The 20,008-nt window shown below is 39.2% G+C and overlaps 1 protein-coding gene and 1 long non-coding RNA gene across 2 annotated transcripts in view; both read right to left on the reverse strand.

The window, feature by feature from the left end:
• The window catches only part of LOC115216698 (ADP-ribosylation factor 1-like 2), a 45,236-nt gene extending 34,500 nt beyond the window's left edge, over positions 1-10,736 (reverse strand). The window contains exon 1 of the mRNA XM_029786229.2: positions 10,608-10,736. The gene's annotated coding sequence lies outside the window, so the exon portion shown is untranslated. The remainder of the gene's footprint in view (positions 1-10,607) is intronic.
• A 2,767-nt stretch (positions 10,737-13,503) lies between these two features.
• Positions 13,504-18,150, reverse strand: LOC118765083. The gene is made up of 3 exons (XR_005000932.1): positions 16,899-18,150; positions 15,411-15,415; positions 13,504-13,515 (listed from the first exon to the last, which is right to left on the reverse strand). It is a non-coding gene; the product is annotated as an uncharacterized LOC118765083 (long non-coding RNA).
• Between the last annotated feature and the right edge of the window lie 1,858 nt (positions 18,151-20,008).

Consider the following 20,008-nt stretch of genomic DNA (forward strand, 5'->3'; position numbering starts at 1 on the left):
TGCTGTATGTTTCATACAGTTTTATGGACCAAAAGTACTGAATGGATCCTTATGATATTTGGAACTTAGATTCAATGCATAAGGGCGGGTATAATGCAATATGTTTGGTTTGAATTTCAGATGGCTTAAAGGGGGCAGAACCCCCATGAAAATTCATAAATTTTCGATGTTGATGAAATTTCAACCATAGGTAATTAACACACCTCAAGAAGTATTCTCCAACTCTCCACTTCTCATGAGGATTCCAAGACCCCCTAATGGAGGGGTGGGGCTTAACTCCCAAATTTTAGTCATTTTAGTACTAGGTCAAAAGTACTCAATGGATGGATCTTTATGAAATTTGGAAATTATATTCTAAGCATAAGGGCCATAACCCCCATGAAACTTCATATAATTTTGCTGTTGATGAAATTTAAACCATAGATATTAGACACAAATGAAGTAATATATCTAAAATTTCATCTTACAAGTTAGAAAGACCCCTTCATGAGGACTTAGCACCCACAATTTAGTCATTTTATCTAAGCAAAGACGAATACAGTTGTACTCATGGAAGCTATAGGGTCACCCGAGCATAAAAGATGAACATTATTTGTAGTTCAATGGTACAACAGTGTAAGAGTTTGCTTTGAGATATACCTAGATTGTGATTGTGCAGGTGTCTTCTACTATACCCTCAGACCAACCAAAGCCTTGTGAATGGATCTGATAGGTGGAAACTGAAAGAAGCCTATCGTATATATATATATATATTTATATATATATATATATACGTATGTATTTGTGTGTCTGTGTTTGCCCCCTACCATCTCTTGACAACTAACGTTGGTGTGCTTATGTCCCTGTAATTTAGTGGTTCAGCAAAAGAGACCGATAGAATAAGTACTAGGCTTACAAAGAATAAGTCCTGGGGTTGATTTGTTCGACTAAAGGCAGTGCTCCAGTATGGCTGCAGTCAAATGACTGAAAGAAATAAAAGAATACCAGGAGGATGGTGACACTACCAAACCTGAGAGCATGTTGTCAACTTAATGTGACAGTCCCATAAGAGGGAAGAATGCTACTATTATTTAGTCCAACAGGAAACGGTGTTTCCTAGGGCTAAATAACAGTAGCATTCTTCCCTTTTATGGTATTGTCACATTAAGCTGACAGCATGCTATCACTTTATCATGCTGCTACTGCATAAATCTCTCTGAGAGATTTAGAAATATATTATTTCTACTACGAAACCTGTATGCTAGTTTTGGATCTCAGATATACAAAGCTGATGACACTGTTAGGCCTGGCCTGTGAATTACTCAAGAATCGCAGACACACAAGGCTGATGATACTACCAAGTCTGGATATCATTTCTGGATCCCCGACATATAAAACAAGCTGCTGACATTACCAGCTTGGCCTGTCTATTACTTGTCACTCTCAAATATATTACACTGAGGATACTGTTAAGTATGTATATCATTTCTAAATGCTAGATATGCTTAAAAGGTTTGCAATAATTGTGCATAATTGCCAAATGTAAAAGAAACCTAGTCCTGTATTAAAAACTAATGCAATGCTTCTTTGACGATATTCAGAGCATCCAGAAACTTTTGCTCACTCTACCACTTACCACTTACAAGCTGCTAATAGAAACGAAAGGTGGATATGATACTGGCAGCATTGTTTGGCTGATAAAGGGGCTGTGAATACCTGACATTTTAAGGACTAGGTTCTCGTGGTAATTTCTTAGTTAAGTTTAGGGTTTTAAATTTATAAAGGGAAAGCAATGAGATGATGTTTTTGTCTGTTTTGTTAGCAGGATGTGAATGAAAAGATTTGCAAACTTAGTTTATTGACAGTTTCACTTGTAGCTCTACACCATGCACCAAAAGCAGGAGAAATAATAGACTGCTTTCAAATAAGTATGTAAAGTTACCTGTCTATTCCTCCCCTTCCTCATCATCATTGTTTAACATCCACTTTCCATGAGCTGGATGGTTTGACTGAAAACTGGTAAGCCAGAGGGCTGCAACAGGTTCCAATCAAATTGGGCAAGGTTTCTATGGCTCGATGCCCTTCCTGACACCAACCACTCCAAGAGTGTAGTGGGTACTTGTTACGTGCCATTGACCTGATACCAGCATTGATCACTACTACAGTCTCACTTGGCTTGACAGGTCAACACAAGCACGGTATTTGCCAGGAATATTGGAAGAGAACCGGACATCAACTCCTTGCCTATGAATTGAACCTGGATCAATGAGTTTAGACATGAAAGCAAGTTTAAATCCTCAAACAAGATTTTATCAGGGATGGATGACATCAGAAGGCAGATTAAAAACTTGTTTTTATCCAAGGCTGCACAGGCCATGAAAACACAATAGATCCAGCAGACGCTTAACTCATTAGAATCCCAATTGTCGTAAATAGTATATTGGAATGTCATTAACAATTTTGTCTTTAGAGCCTTTTCTTTAACAGACAATTAGGAATATAGACACCATTTGCCTGGTAACTAAGCAGTGACTGTGAAACAGCTGAAGCCAACTTGTTGCTGGAACTTATGCTACTCACACATCTATGAAATTTGACGACTTCAACGACCCACTATCATTGCTAACACACACATCTCTCAAGGACATGCACAAGTGGATTCACTTGGGGTAAATATCTCTTTTCTGCCATTCATCAAAACAAGAGCATATTTTGTTAATGATAGAAAACTATTTTTTTTTTGTATTTGGACTTCACACATATTTTGGTTCTTTTGTCAATGAACAAAAATATTTCTTCATTGCACTAAGATGAAGTGGAGATAGGCAGCAATTATGTTACCTCCTCAGAAACGCAACAAAGTTTTTCAAGGAATTAGAACTCTTGACTCAAGAATTGAGAATCTTATTTTATATACACTCAGTCATTTCTTCCCATCATCATCAACATCATCAGCATCACCATTTAACATCCATTTTCCATGCTGGCATGAGTTGGATCGTTTGACAAAGAGCTGGTAAGCTAGAAAGCTATGCCAGACTCCAACTGTCTATTTTGCCTAACACAAACCACTTTAAAAAGTGGAACTGGATGCTTTTCATGTGGCACCAGCACAGGAGCTTTTTATATAGCGCTGGCATGGGTGCTTTTTACATGGTGTTAACCACATGATAAAAACTAGGAAACCATGGCATTCATGCCTTTCAGAATTAAATCAGTTCACACTGAGAATTAAGACAGAATCACACACACACACACACAGTGTCTGGTACTGAATTTTGCAGGGAAGTGGAAAACTGGGAGAGTAATTTTTTCCCAAGGACATTAATCACATAATTGAAGTAGGATTGGTTGAAACAAAAATTGAAATCCGATCGCAGGCTTGGTTTGAATTTTTTTGGAGAACTTGATTCAGAAGAGTAGCACGTGTCACTAATTCACAGTTGTGTGTCTGACATGGTGGTGTAGGTGGTGATGGAGGTGGAGGTGGTGGTGGTGTAATAATAATTTATATTATTTTACTTGTCATGATATTCTTTTTAGTCTCACTCTATGGGGTGAAATCAAAGACAATCAAAATTTTGAACACCATGAATCACCTTTGAGTGGCATGGGTGGAAGCAATTTTAAACAAAGATCAAAATCAAAGACAACCACAAAACATATTGAAACAATGAAGGTTTTAAGATTTATATAATTTAGTGGGAGGCATGGTTGTGTGGGTAAGAAGATTGATTTGCAACAATGCGGTTTTAGGTTCAATCCCACTGTACAGCAATATCTTGAGCAAGTGTCTTCAACTTTAGCCTTGGGTTGACTAATATAGTGTGAATGGATTTAGTAGATGGTAAAATTGTGTGTGTGTGTGTGTGTGTGTATATCATCATCGTTTAACGTCTGTTTTCCATGCTGGCATGAGTTGGATGGTTTGACTGAGGTCTGGAGAGCCAGTGGCTGCACCAGGTTCCAATCCAATCTGGCAATGTTTCTACAGCTGGATGCCTTTCCTAACACCAACCACTCCAAGAGTGTAGCGGGTGCTTTTTATATGCTACCAGCATGGGAGCTAGTCAGGTGGACCTAGTTTTGACCATGTTCAGATGGTGCCTTTTATGTGCCATGGGCACAGGACCCAGTTAGGGGACACTGACATCGACCACGTTTGGATGATGCATTTTATGTGCCACTAGAATGGGAGCCAGTCAGGGGGCACTGGTCACAGCTACAATTTTGGTTTTACTTAACTCAATAGGTCTTCTCAAACATATATCACCCAACACAGCAGGGGCACTCTTCAATGTTTGGGACATGCAACACTGGCATTGGCCATTACTGCGATCTCACTTTAGTTGCTGGGTCTTCACAATCACAGCATATCTCCAAAGGTCTCAGCCTCCCATCATTGCCTCTGTGAGGCCCAATGTTCAAAGGCCATGCTTCACCACCTCATCCCATGTCTTCCTGGGTCTACCTCTTCCATAGGTTCCTTCCACAGTTAGGGTGTGGCACTTTCTCACACAGCTGTCCTCATCCATACATAACACATGACCGTACCTGTGCAGTTGTCTCTCTTGTACACCACATTTGATGCTTCTTGTGTCTAACTTTTCTCTCAGGGTGCTCACGCTCTGTTGTATATGTACACTGACATTACACATCCAGCAATCATACTAGCTTCATTTCTTTCTAGCCTACGCATGTCCTCAGTAGTCATGGCCCATGTTTCACTGCTGTGTAGCATAGCAGTTCGCACAATTGCATCATATAGTCTATCTTTCATCTTGAGTGAGAGGCCCTTAGTTGCCAGCAGAGGTAGGAGCTCTCTGAACTTCGTCCAGGTTATTTTTATTCTAGCCTCTACACTCTCAGAACAACACCCACTACACACTTGGTCACCTAAGTAGTGGAAGCTATCATCTACTGCTAGTTTTCCCCGCTGGCATGTGATGGAATCTGTTTTCTGTACATCTTCAGTGTTTATTGCACCCGAGCATCTGCCACACAAAAACTATCTTCCCAGTTAACCTTCCTTTGATATTGCCACACCTTTTATGTGTCCATACTTACACCAGGTACATTGTATGGAGTTTCTATCCATGCCTTTTCTACAGATCAAGTAGGGTCATCTACCTGAAGGGGTTTGTGATTTGTCAGCCTTCCTACTTAAGACTTTGGTTTTTGCTAGGTTGACCCTAAGGCCCTTTGATTCTAAACCTTGCTTCCACACCCTAAACTTTGTCTCTAGCTCTGGCAGTGACTCAGCTATTAGAGTAAGGTCATCAGCAGAGAGGATCTCCCAGATGCAGCCTATCTTGAATTCCTCTGTTATTGCCTGGAGGACTATAATGAATAAGAGGTGTGTGAGGACTGATCCTTGGTGAACTCCTTCTTCTACCTGGAATTCTTCACTATACTCATTGCCAACTCTCACCTTACTGACAGCATCCCAGTACAGGGCTTGTACAGCTCTTATCAACCACTTATCTGTCCTCAGTTTCTGCAAAAGTTTTTTTCTGAATTTCACTGATGAATTTTGGCAACTTGTATCTCCATGTTATATCATTAGTTTGATAGAACTTGTTGTCCAATCAGTGTTGAATTGTTTAGTCTTTATTTTCATACATAACATATAAAGATTAATTGTTTAATTTCTATTTTACAGCTTTGATAATGAGCAATGAAAAATTGCCAAGTGATGAGAGGTTAAACTATGATAGAGGGACAGAAAACAGGTGTCTTGCTGTAGAGGAGATACATGACTACCCCAGTGAGAGAGAGAGAGAAGATGGTGTTGATGTGCCAGGGCATACCCTTAAGGTATAAGGAGGTGAATGTAAGTGGAGTGGAATGTAAAAGGATTGGACCGAGAGAGTGAGCAGGGAGTTCTTTGTGTCTTTCTGTTTGTCCACGCCATTGCTTGACAATCAGTGTTGCTTTGTTTATGTCCCTATAACTTAGCAGCTCAGCAAAACTGACAATAAAATAAGTACCAGATTTTAAAAAAAATTGTAAGCACTGGTGTTGATTTGTTTGAATAAACCATTCAGTGTGGTTCCCCCAGCATGGTCACAGCCCAATGACTGAAACCAATATAAAAAACAAATACTTTGTAAATGAATTCAAGCCACCTTTCTACTCTGAGGTTAAGAAGTTCATTTTGCAATCCCATGATTCCAGATTTGGTCCCACCAACAGCACAGTGCTTTAGGCAAACAACTCCTACCAAAGCTTCAGGAAAATCGAAGGCCTTGTCAGAGGAAACTAAGCAAAAGTCCATGGGATGGTAACAGGCATTCTGTTAGTTATGACAATAAATGTCCCAGCTGACCCAATCAACGGAACAGCCAGCTCATGAAATTAACATGCAAGTGGCTGAGTACTTCACAGACACGTGTACCCTTAATGTAGTTGTCATGGAGTTTCAGTGTGACACAGAATGTGACAAGGCTGGCCCCTTTTTGAATTACAGGTATGACTCATTTTTGGCAGCTGAGTGGACTGGAGCAATTCTTTTACTCGTTTCAGTCATTTGACTGCGGCCATGCTGGAGCACTGCCTTTAGTCAAACAAATCGACCCCAGGACTTATTCTTTGTAAGCCTAGTACTTATTCCATTGGTCTTTTCTGCTGAATGGCTAAGTTATGGCGACGTAAACACACCAACATCGGTTCTCAAGCGATGGTCGGGGGACAAACACAGACACATACCCAAATATATATATACAATGAGCCTCTTTCAGTTTTTGTCTACCAAATCCACTCACAAGGCTTTGGTGAGCCCAAGGTGCCATGCAGTGGAACTGAACTTGGAACTATGTGGTTAGGAAGCAAGCTTCTTACCACACAGCTACGCCCACACCAATGTGAAATAAAGTGTCTTGCTCAAGGACTCAATATGCTGCCAGGAATTGAACTCACGACCTTACGATCGATCGTGAGCCAAATACCCTGACCACTAAGCCATGCACCTTCACATGGGATGATAACTGTCCTGGGGGATAAATATAATCTGCCATTCTGTTAAACACCCCTATCTGATCCTCGGGGGTCAAGAGAGGAAGTCACTTTTTTGCAACAGGTCAGAAGATAACCTGGAAGTTGTAGTATTTCATTTGGCCCCTGTCCTCTTGTCAGTCTCAGAGTCCCTGAGTAAAGGTTGTGGCGTGCTCTGCTCTTTTTCCTGAGACTGAGTTACACACACACACACACGTATCTCTTACACGACCTTGTACTTTTGAGATGCTTTGGCATCTAGTTACAACCATCTCTTATCTTCTTTCCAACCATTACTACCCACCCTCATAATGCAGGGTAGCCATGCATCTCCTTTATAGCAATACACCTGGGTTTGTTCCTTTATCATACCCCCCACACGTTGTTGTGGGAACATCTTCCTTTTTGTTGTCCCTGCTTGTGTTGGTGACACAGGCATAAAAGTACCCAGTATACACAGCAAAATAGTTGGTAAAATGATTGGCATCCAGCCATAGAAGCTGGATACCAAAGCAGACATTGGAGCTTGATGCAGCCCTGCAGCTCACTGCATCCTGATAAACCATCCGACCCATGCCAGCACAGAAAGCAGACGTTAAATGATAATCACACACACACACACCCATACATATACACGATATATATATATATACATATTATCACATATTATAGACAGGTAGATAGATAGATAGATAGATAGATAGATAGATAGATAGATAGATAGATAGATAGATAGATAGATAGATAGATAGATAGATAGGTATAGGCATGGCTGTGTGGTTAAGACACTTGCTTTTCAACTACGTGGTTTCTGGTTCGGTTCCAGAGGACGGCACCTTTGGCAAATGTCTTTTACTATTGGCTGCCAATACATGAGAGTGAATTTGGTAGACGAAAGTTGTAAGCAATTGTATAGATATGTGGGTGTTTGTCTTTGCCCCCACACTCCAACCGCTTGACAACCTGTGTCAGCTTGTTCGACTAAACCTTTCGAGTTGATCCCAATGATTTAAACAAAAGATACGCTTTACACACACACAAACTGATGTGTTGCCAAAAGTATGAAGGCGACCACACCTACGATGATGACGAAGGAGGAAAAGGGGAGGCGCAGTGGGAGGACATGTAGGGAAAGAGGAGGAGGTTATGAGTAAAGAATGGAAAAGAAGTCTAAAGTTTAATTGAATGACAATAAGACAGAGTAATGAAATAACAGCACAGCTCCCATTATCAGCCACGATCAAGCGGACATGTGGTCGAAGTCGCTCCAATTGTGACCATCCCGTCTTATTTCAGACATACAATATCTAGTATTACATTAAGCAATAGTAAGGTAGTAGAACGGGATTTACGGGGAGATTTAGTTATTTCTAACAGGTCGGGCGACCACGTAAGAGACTTCCTTGTCGACCCGAATGTTGAACACAGTTTTTACTCTCGTGCTTCGCCGGCAGATTTGTTACAGCGTCGAGGAAATGCTTTCTGGTATTTCTTCCAGTTCTTTATGTTCTAAGTTCAAATACAAGCGAGGTCAACTCTGCCTTTCATCCCTCCGGGATCGATAAAGAAAGGTACTAACCAAGTAATGGCAAATGGTATTGATTAAACCCCTCCCCCTCGAAATCTGTGCCTAAATCAGAAACAATAGGGATTTCGTGCTTTTACTCGACTGATGACTTATTACACACACACCCACACTCTCTCTCTCACAGACACGTTATGTACATATACGTGTGAATATGCCAAGGAATTGTGCGTGTATGTGTATGAATGAATGAAGAAATTTTTGAGGCAGTAGGTTCATTATAAATGGTTTCTCGGAGTACCCCCCACCTCAGTCAATGATCTGCCTTTACTAAAGGAATCATGTTGCAGACTAGACTTTTAAAATTGCTTGTAAATTTTCCGTGAACTTTTCTCTGGGTTATGTATGTTTGTATCTATGTCTGTATGTAAACTGTTTCCCCACCAACACCTATGCATATGTCCGTCCAAAGCTGACAAACTCAGGCCGTCGCTACTCATTATTTCGTAGACTTGCTATCTGAAAAATCGCACCGAATAAACTCGACTGCATATATTGAGTACTTCCTTGAATTTCGCCCACCTCTCGTTTGTACATCCAAACGTACATATTTGTATTCGTTTAACGGCGAATATATATATATATATATATATATATATATCGGAGTAAGCAAATTAATGCGAAACAAGGTGGAAAAAGAGTACTCAAATACCAGAGGTAGAGTAATATGCTTTATCGCAAAAACTGTTACTCAGAGTTTCACTATCCCGTTCGTCGGACAGTTTTGATAGATTCTCAACAAAACTGTCCGACGAACGGGGACGTGAAACTCTGAGTAACAGTTTTTGCGATACTTCTGCTGCTTTTCAATAAAGTATATATATATATATATATATATATATATATATATACCGGAGTAAACACATATATGTGAAACAAGGTGGAAAAAAGAGTACTCAAATACCAGTGGTAGAGTAATATGCTTTATTTAAAGCAGCGGAAAATTCAACAAAACTTGTTACTCTGAGTTTCACGTTCCCCTTCGTCGGACAGTTTTTGCTAGAACTGTCCGACGAACGGGAACGTGAAACTCAGAGTAACAGGTTTTGTTGAATTTTCCGCTGCTTTAAATAAAGTATATATATATATATATATATATATAGAGAGAGATACATTCATTAACTTATTAATGTTGGTTTTTATGTTCCGAAATCTCTTTTACATTATGATGGGTGTTACTCCATACTTTTGAAGAGTACAAATCTATTATTCTTTAACAAGAATAGTACTGACAGAACTTTTGGCCAGCTAAACCATCACCGGACGATATGTGTGTGTGTGTGTGTACACAGAATAGAAAATAACTATAACCACGAGAGAAAAAAGTTAGCCTGGTGACTAATCAGACGAAATCAATACAGAATTTGATAATAACTACAACGTACAACTTAAAAATTTAAACAGACATTTTCTTTTTCAGATCTCTGAAAGAAACTCCGATTTAAACAGCAATGTCTAGGGCTACTTATTATTGTTTTGCCCCACGTCAGTTTTTGTAAGCAGACATATGACCTCATCAACGACGTTACAACTGTGACTCTCCAGTCTTACTTGTATACTGTCCTGTAATTTTGTTTGAAGAAAGTAGAGTACGATTTGAGAAAGATTCGGCTACTATCTCTAGCAGGATCAATGAACACGCTGTGGGCTCCCTTATTGATTTAAATAATATTTTAAATGAAATTTTGCAGTTGCGTTTACGAAAATGTAGATGAAATTGTTTCTTTTTAATTAATTTTATTAAGAAAAAAAAAGTAACTGTATAAATTCCATTGAAAATTATGCATTATTAAGAAAGTTATGAGGAAACAAATACGATGGAAAAAGATGACAAATTGTCGTTTTAAGGCTAAACGTTTTACTTGGATTATATTGTAGTCGCTACAGTTTGCTTGGAAATACTTGTTAGAAAACTTTGAAATGATATCTTATGGTAGTGTTAATAATTTCGACGTGTATTGTAGAAAGAGAGAGAGAGAGAGCAAGGGAGACAGGGGAAGGGAGAGAGAGAGCACTCCTACACACACTTTAAGAAAATTCCTCAACTTACTTGGCGGATGAGAGAGAACGACAGAGACAATAAACAGAGTCCAAACTTCACAGTAACACAGCCGACAATGACAAAACTAACGAAAGAAATATCCCGAAAGTCCTTACAATGACAAATTACTACGTCACCACGAAAGTACTTAAAGGTTTATTGAACGAGAAAGGAAATAAAAACGACTTGTCAACTAGTATACACACATGCTTGTCAACTGAATAAGATTATAAAGTGGAGCAGGGTACGTCATAGTAAAAGTAAAATAATCTAGTTTCTACGAAGGGTTCAGTTCAAAACGAGCCATTTATTTATAATTTTACTCAACATTAGGAGTCTCTACGTGGCCGATCGACCTGCTAGAAATAGTAACCTCAAATAAAACACTTTTCATTATAAAGGAATAAAAAATGTAGACTTGATTGTTTTCGATCATAGGTCTTAATTGATAAGGACTCATCTGGCATGTATTATATACAGATCATACATACATACATACATACATACATAAATACATACATACATAAATACATACATACATACATACATACATATGCATATATACAAATATATATATATATATATATATATATATATATATACAGAACATACAGATCATAGATCTGTTTGATAAGGACCATAGATCTGTTTGATGTGGTTAAACGGATACATTTAATAGCCTATTTCTGTATATTTAAGAATATCACTTTTAATACCCTGAATGCAAGGAACAAGGAAGCCACCGAACATATATATATATATATATATATATATATGTTGGCATCATATTTTTTTGTTTTATTAGTCTAACTTCGTGGTTTTATTATTTTTTTCCCAGTCGTGAATGATAATTAGGATTATGTGAGCCACGAAAAAACAAAAAAGGTCACGCACCACTGAGCCAGAACAACGCCGATAACCTATATCCCTTTTAAGTTTAAAATTAGTAAATTGCCATCTTACACAGCTGTTCCTATTGATGTGTATAGATGACAATCTATGTGCTCTTTTGTTTGTCATTAGACTGCGGCCAAGCTGGGGCACCGCATTAAAGGATTTATAGCCAATCAAATTGACCCTAATGCTGGTATTTATTGTGTCGGTCACTTTTTGGTCAAACCGCTTAGTGATTGAGAGCGTGAACCCAAACTAGGGAAAGACTTCCTTTTGTACCCTCCCCGAACCCTACTTTATTATTATTATTATTAGTAGTAGTAGTAGTAGTATTTTTTGCAGAACCCCCCCACCCCGTTTTCGGGTACGGGGATTATGAATCTGAAAAAAAATTGCCAATTTTTTTTTTCAAATTCGTAATCTCCGTACCCGATCTGTAAAAAAAAAGGGGGTGGGGTACAAAAGGAAGTCTTTCCCAAACTAGTAACACAGAGGCACATATGCCATGCATACATACGATAGGCTTCAGTATAGTTTTCACCCAACAAATTCACTGATCAGCTTTGGTCTATAAGAGAGAAGACACCCAAGATGCCACGCCAACGAGCTCAGCTACGCTTTTCAACTAAACCCATACGATTTAGGTTCAGCTCCATTGAGTAGCACCTTGGGTAAGCGTCTTCTAGCTAACGAATACACTGTGATTGAATTTAGTAGGCGGAAACTGCATGGAAGCCCGTCGTATATGTATGTATAAATGTGTATACGTGTGTGCCGGCGGACGCGCATCTTTGTATGAGTCCCACCTTCACCTCATGAGAACCGGTGTTGGTTTGTTTAAGGGGATCAGTAGAACTGGTGTCGACTTGTTGCATTAAATCCTTCAAGGCCATGCCCCACCGTGATTGGGACACCACCTTCGCTGAAACATCTAAGTAAAAATACAAAAGACTGAGTGTGTGTGTGTGTGTGTGAGAGAGAGTGTAGATAGATAGATAGATAGATAGATAGATAGATAGATAGATAGATAGATAGATAGATAGACACACACACAGTAACAACGAGTTTGTGTGTGTATTTATGTCTATAGAGTATGTATACGAGCTGAGTGTGGATTCTAAGTCCTTGTGCCTTTCTGCTGGACTTTGTACATATTTTAATACGACCTATGTATAAGCGAAGAACTCTGTCTCTGTCTCTCATATATATATATATAGAGAGAGATGTATGTATATTTATACATATGAGAGAGAGAGAGCAGATAATTCAGCGTAGCTTCTCCGCCGCCACAGTCAAACATGAATATATACAATTAGACAGTCACTCACATATTTTCTACCAGTCAACTAGTTTCAGAGGCGGAAGGGTGAAGTACACAACATAATTGTCACCAACTCGTAAAAGTATTAATTGTGGATACCCTTTCACTTTCCCACTTGGCTCATATACAGAAGTTATGATTATATATTTATGTATATAAATAACCAGACCGAGTTAACGCTCAAGCATGTGCTTAGCGTATCTTTGAAGGGGTGTACTGTCAAGTTGTCTCTACTAATTAGGTCTACCAAGCTGCAAGTTATAAATTACAGTTTTTTTCCCCTCCTAATGTAATTAATTAGAAAGAATTGAAAAAAAATAGTATTTTTACATGTTGCCCTACTTAGAATTAAATACTTTGTTCATATTGTGTGTTGCTGTTTTAGCGTTAAACATATACAATTAAAAAAGAAATCAAGTTACATGTAATATAGTTTACGGAGTGGGGGTGGCCTGAAGGATGGCGAGGATGAAAAGAGAAGTTTTAACATTATTTTATATTCAGAAGTTCGCAGACAATGGATGTGTCGAGAAAACGTTTTGAATTGGTTGTGCTTAGGGTATCAGTTGTCCTTTACACGCGCGCGCGCGAACTATTAGAGGTACCCAGCGTTGCCCGAATGCCAAAATGCCATTTGCATAGAAACATGTTATAGCAATTTAAAGCGGTTTTGGATCTTTTCGGTTTGAACGGCAGTTTTTTCTAGCGGTGTCATATGAAATTGTCACCCATAATTATGACCCTAGAATCGATCTATTGCATTTCAATCTGTTTTAGGGTTAGGATTAGGAGGAAGGGTATCTTTTTTTCTTCATAAATGTAAATAAACCCAATCTGTTTCTTAAACGAGGGACTTGTTCATACGGCACAGAATGTTTTTTTACCTCAATAGACGTCAGTGATTGGTTGAAATTGCAGAAATTGAAGAAGAAAAAAACAACAAATATCTTACAAACTATAGAATTTTCTCAATAAAGCCAAGAGAAAAAGATGTTTTATAAACACATTATACCAATATACAAAGTTTGAAATTTTTTAATTTCCTAGAAATTATGTTAAAAACTGCCGTTCAAACCGAAAAGATCCGCGGTTTTTTTGTGGCACTTTTTTTTGTATATATTTATATTTACATATAATTTTTATGATCTACAGCAAAGGGCATGTTTTTATGCCCACTAAATCAACTTTAAGATATTCAAGCTCTACAATTAACAGATGCGGATTTTCTAATGGCTTAGTCCTTATGCCAGCTATCATTACAGGAGCCACACCATTCTTCATTGTCTGCAAAATCGGTCTCCATGATAATACTAAAAGTGAAATTCATTTGCTACAACTTGGAAGGTACGATTGCTTCTTTGTCTGGAAGCTTGATAAAACCAGGAAATTCTATGTATCAGCAAAACTTGGGCAGCACTTAGATAAGTCTCAGCAAGCAGGTGATTCCTGGTTCAGTCCCTCTGCACAGCACCTTGAGCGAACGTCTTCTATTATAGCCCTGGGCTGACCAATGCTTTTTGAGTTAATTTGGTAGAAACTGTGTTGGAAACCTGTCATGTATATGGCGGAGGGTGCTGAAAAGTTCCTGGCTTTAAGGGTATCGTGATGGGTCTGGTTGGAGCCCCAACCTTCTGAGTTCTTTTACAGGGCTTAGAAAAACTGAAGGACTACTGCAACATGTGTGGGAATCATAATTAACTGATCCTCCTGTATTTTCTTTTACCCAAAGTCAGGAACTTTTCAGTACACCCTTGTGTGTGTGTGTGTACCTATATGTTCCTGTTTGCAACACCCTCACCAATGCTTAACAACTGGTGTTGGTTTGTTTATATCCCCATATAAAATGAGCACTGGAGTCAATTTAGTCAACTAAACACCTCAAGGAAGTGCTCCAGCATGGCTGCAGTCCAGTAACTGAAACAAATCTTTATATATAAAAGTCAAGTTGTGTGTCTGTCTCCTACGATTTAGATTCCTAACTACTCCCACATTTTGCGGTGCAGCTTAACCAAAACCGGGTATCTTATAGTCGTGATTCATATCGAGCCCTTCTTAGTATTAGCGCGCGTCTACGATGAGTCTACGATTTTTAAAATAATTTACCATCATTTTTTTTTCCATTTTAATGCATTTTTTTCGCTATTATATAAAGGAAGTAACTCTCTAAAAATGTCTACGATGAGTCAACGATTTAAAAAAAAATTTACCATAATTTTTTTCCCATTTTTAATGCATTTTTTGCTATAACTCTCTAAAAATGCTTATATAGTTATTTCCCTTACAAATCCGAGCAACGCCGGGCGATACTGCTAGTAAATGGTAAAAATAGACTGGAAACCTAAGCTGTCAGAGATTCTGAAAAGGAACTTCTTTTGTGTCTCTTCTTCTTGGACACTATCTGAAAGGTTTGAAACCATGCTGGATTGAACCCACATAACCAGGCTTCATAACATTTTGAACATGTCTTGGAAAGATTACTTTACAAAAGAAAGATCCTTTTTTTTTCTTTTATCTTCTATTTGTTTCAGTTATTAGACTGTGGCCATGCTGGGGCACAGCCTTCAAGAATTTTTAGTTGAAAGAATTGACCCCAGGACTTCTTCTTTAAAACCTCGTACTTATTCAATCGGTCTCTTTTTGCTGAACCATTAAGACATAAACAAACCAACACCGGTTATCAAGTTGTGGTAGGGGTCAAACTCAGATACAAAAGCACACACACACACACACAATCGGTTTTTTTCCGTTTCTGTCTACCAAATTTTCTCACAACACTTTGATTGGCCTGAAGCTGTGGTAGAAGACACTTGCCCGAGGTGTCATACAGTGGGACCGAGTAAAAAGGGGCAGCTTTGGACACCTGAACATGGACATCATCAGGATGGTCCTCTCATAGTAACCTGCTTTCCCCTATCATGAAGCTGACCCACAATCTATCCCAAGGCTTGTAATTTCGCAAATTGCATGCTGACCTCAATAGTGAGTGTCACAAAAAGGCCTCCCGTCCATATATATATATATATATATATATATATATATATATATATATAATATATATATAATATATATATATATATATATATATATATATATATATATATATATATATAATATATATATATATATAATATATATATGTATATGTGTGTGTGTATGTTTGTGTGTCTGTGTTTGTCCACCCAACATCGTTTGACAACCGATGCTGGTGTGTTTACGTCTCCCTGTAACTTAGTGGTTCGGCAAAAAGAGGCCGATAGAATAAGTACTAGGCTTACAAAGAATAAGTCCTGGGGTCGATTTGCTCGACTAGAGGCGGTGCTCCAGCATGGCTACAGTCAAATGACTGAAACAAGTAATAGAGTAAAGAGATTATATTCATTGTCAGAAAGAGGAAATATTACATGCCTGAGAAGATAGAAGTGGGTGGACAGTGAGGGCTATACTATTTATATGTGTGTGTATATATATATATATATATATATATATATGATCCCCGTGCCGGTGGCACGTAAAAAGCACCACCTGAACGTGGCCGATGCCAGCGCCGCCTTGACTGTCTTCCGTGCCGGGGGCACGTAAAAAACACCATCCGATCGTGGTCGATGCCAGCCCCCTCTGGACCCTGTGCCGGTGACACGTAAAAAAGCACCCACTACACTCACGAAGTGGTTGGTGTTAGGAAGGGCATCCAGCTGTAGAAACACTGCCAGATCAGAATGGAGCCTGATGCAGCCTCCTGGTTTCCCGGACCCCAGTTGAACCGTCCAACCCATGCCAGCATGGAAAACGGACGTTAAACGATGATGATGATGATATATATATATATATATATGCACTAGCAGAGATACCCGGCCCTACTCGGGATTAAAATGGCATAGTTTTTTTTTATTGCTTTACTTGAAAGGTATGAGGAAACAATATTGTGGAACACATTTGTGTAGTAATGCCTAATTTTTTTTTATCATGTAAGTTGTTAACATGTTAGAAACCTATAAAGTCACATCGGAATCAGAACTAAATAATAATAATAATAATAATAATAATAATAATAATAATAATAACAACAACAACAATAGAAGAAGTACTTGCCGTTTGGATCGAAAATTGATAAGAAGAAAAAACCTTTCGTCTTTAAATAAAGTAGAATAGAAAGTTGGTGTCTTGTGTTCTGTAAGATATGTTCCGTAACAACTTTGTCTAAACTTGTTGCCCCTGTTTTATGTTGTGATGTTTCGTGTTGGTGCTAGAATAAGCTGTGTTTGTCTTGAGAATGTTATTTCTCTGATAATCACTGTCGTTAGAATTATTTTCTTTGTCGGTCGTTGCGATCTGCACTTCCCTTCTGTTAATGTCAACAACAAATCAACACATTTGATTTTGTTTACAGTGTTGGTTGGGCTTAAATAGTCTGTTTTGTTATTGTGGTTGCTGTTGTTGATATGGTTATCATTTGAAAGATATCAAATATTGACGTAGTCGGCGATGATGATATTAATAATACATGACAATGACAACAACCAAGAAGATGATAACGATGATGATGATGGTGGTGGGGGTGGGTGGGTGTTGAACAAGAGGAGAAGTATGAGTAAGAAGAGTAAAGAGATTGACTGTTGTAAAGAAAGGCGGAGGAGAATGAAGAGAAGGAGCGAACTTAAGTGGTTGTGTTGTGGCACTGCAGGTAATTGTTTAAGAGTTGCTAGCGGCCAAGTTGTTGTAGTTGTTGGTTTTTGTGTTGGTGAGTAATACTGCTGCCAGCCTGGATAAGTTTACCTGGCATTACTGACAAGTCAAGAGTGACAGTAACAGACTTTAGGTCATCATTTCCTGTTTTACCTTCAGTTCATTACGAATTTGCTCTTAAAAGGAAGTAGAATAACAACTCTTAAGGTGGATAAAAGTTTGGAGGATGAAGTAATCCAAACGGTAGAACTAATCCAGAAAAATGATGTTGACGATGATGATAATGATTATGATGGTGGTGGTGGTGGTGGTGGTGATACAAATGCTCCTGGAAAAATCAAGCAGAAAGAACTATATTGCTTCTGTTGGATTTTGTAGAATATGATTGCTTGGTTGTCTTACTTACTCCAAGGAATGTCTGTGAATGACTGAGATTTTCAAATGTTGTGAAAAAACCATGTGTTGCCGGTCAGAGAGCACACCTGTTCTCACACATAATTCTCACGCATAGCTATCAATCTACAGGCATACATTGACACTAGCTAGCTTGGAGTTGAGCAATTTAACACTGTATTCTTCCGCTTATTTTTGAAAGGAATATATACCGGTGGTTGGAAAGTACATCTGACAGGAAAGGCATGAGGAAAAAGTGACCATCATCCATCATCCATCATCATCATCATCATCATCATCATCATCATCATCATCATCATCATCATCATCATCATTTAGTGTCTGTTTTCTATGCTGGCATGGGTTGGACAACTTGACAGGAGCTGGCTAGGCAGACGACTGTGCCAGTCCCGGTCACCTACTTTGGCATGGTTTCTATGGCTGGATAGCCTTACTCATGCCAACTACTTTGCAGAACGTACTTGGTGACTTTTATGTGGCACCAGCAGAAATGAAGCCACCCAAGTAACTTGTAAGACAAGACCCCCCCTCCACCACCAACTAAGGTGGGTGTAGGGAACAGTATTAAAGATGGTGGCTTGTGCCGAGAAGTTAGATTATGAATAGTGGGACAGAAATAGGGATCTTGCAGTAGAGGAAGAGACACATGGCTACCCTAGTAGTAGTAGTAGTAGTAGTAGCAAAGAGAGAGAGAGAGAGGATGGTGAAGATGTGAGAGGGAGAGCACCCAAGTTACAGGGAGGGGTGTGTAGCAAAGTGGGCCAGGGATTGGATAGGGTGAATGGGTGGGTAAATTTGCAAGACTGCAAAAGGAGGGTGGGAGGTGGAAGGGAGTGTGGGATGTAGTGAGTGGGCGCAGTTAGAGGGTAGGTGGGGTAATAGGATGGGGGGTGTTTGGGGGAAGAGATTCAGCATGGACATATTGTGTGAAGGTAGGTTTGTGAGGGAGAGTGGGAGAAAGAGGGGAGTGGTGAACAAGGGTGGAGGTGAGGGTGAGGTGTTGGGAAGATGTGATGTGGGGGAGAGGTTTGCCAAGGCCAGATTATGTATGGGGCAGGGGGACATAAACATAAAGGACATGCCTTTATGACCTCGATTTTACCTTGCTGGGCAGGTCTTCTCACACAGCGAATCACCAAATGTCTTGTTCCATTGTCATCTCCTTTCTGAGGTTCATCATCTGAAGATCACTTCTCACCACTTCATCCCACATCTTCCTAGGTCTTCCTCTTCCACAGACTCCCAAACCACCCGACCCATTGCCAGCATGGAAAACAGATGTTAAATGATAATGATGATGATGATGTATATGATATGCGTGTCCACGTGATTGTGTGTACCTTTGTCTGTACATCGCGTGATGGTTGTAAATGAGCATCATCGTCATACAAGCGAGGTTGTTCATTTCCTGTCTTTCATGGACAAACATGTCTAACCATGGAGAAATATTATTTTGTTTAGAAACAGGTGAGCATTGGTGATAGGAAGGAACACCCAGGTGTAGAAGATTTGCATCAATGAATTCCATTTGACCTATACAGGTATGGAAAAGCAAATATTAAATGATGATGATGATGATGATAATGACTTATGGTGTGCGATTTTACCTGGTCTGTTTATTTGTGCTGTGAGGAAAAAAAATATTTGGGATCTATTTCTTTAAGCTTATAGGCGTAGGAGTGGCTGTGTGGTAAGTAGCTTGCTTACAAACCACATAGTTTCGGGTTCAGTCCTGCTGCGTGGCACCTTGGGCAAGTGTCTTCTACTATAGCCTCGGGCTGACCAAAGCCTTGTGAGTGGATTTGGTAGACAGAAACTGAAAGAAGCTCGTCGTATATATGTATGTGTGTATGTGTATGTTTGTGTGACTGTGTTTGTCCCCCCCCCAACATCACTTGACAACCGACGCTGATGTGTTGTGTTTACGTCCCCGTCACTTAGCGGTTCGGCAAAAGAGACCGAATAAGTACTAGGCTTATAAAGAATAAGTCCTGGGGTCGATTTGCTCCACTAAAGGTGGTGCTCCAGCATGGCCACAGTCAAATGACTGAAACAAGTAAAAGAGTAAAACAAAATGATTTTCATTCTCAGTTTTGTG

The sequence above is a fragment of the Octopus sinensis genome, linkage group LG10, assembly GCF_006345805.1.
Source record: "Octopus sinensis linkage group LG10, ASM634580v1, whole genome shotgun sequence".
In the NCBI taxonomy this organism is placed as follows: domain Eukaryota; kingdom Metazoa; phylum Mollusca; class Cephalopoda; order Octopoda; family Octopodidae; genus Octopus; species Octopus sinensis.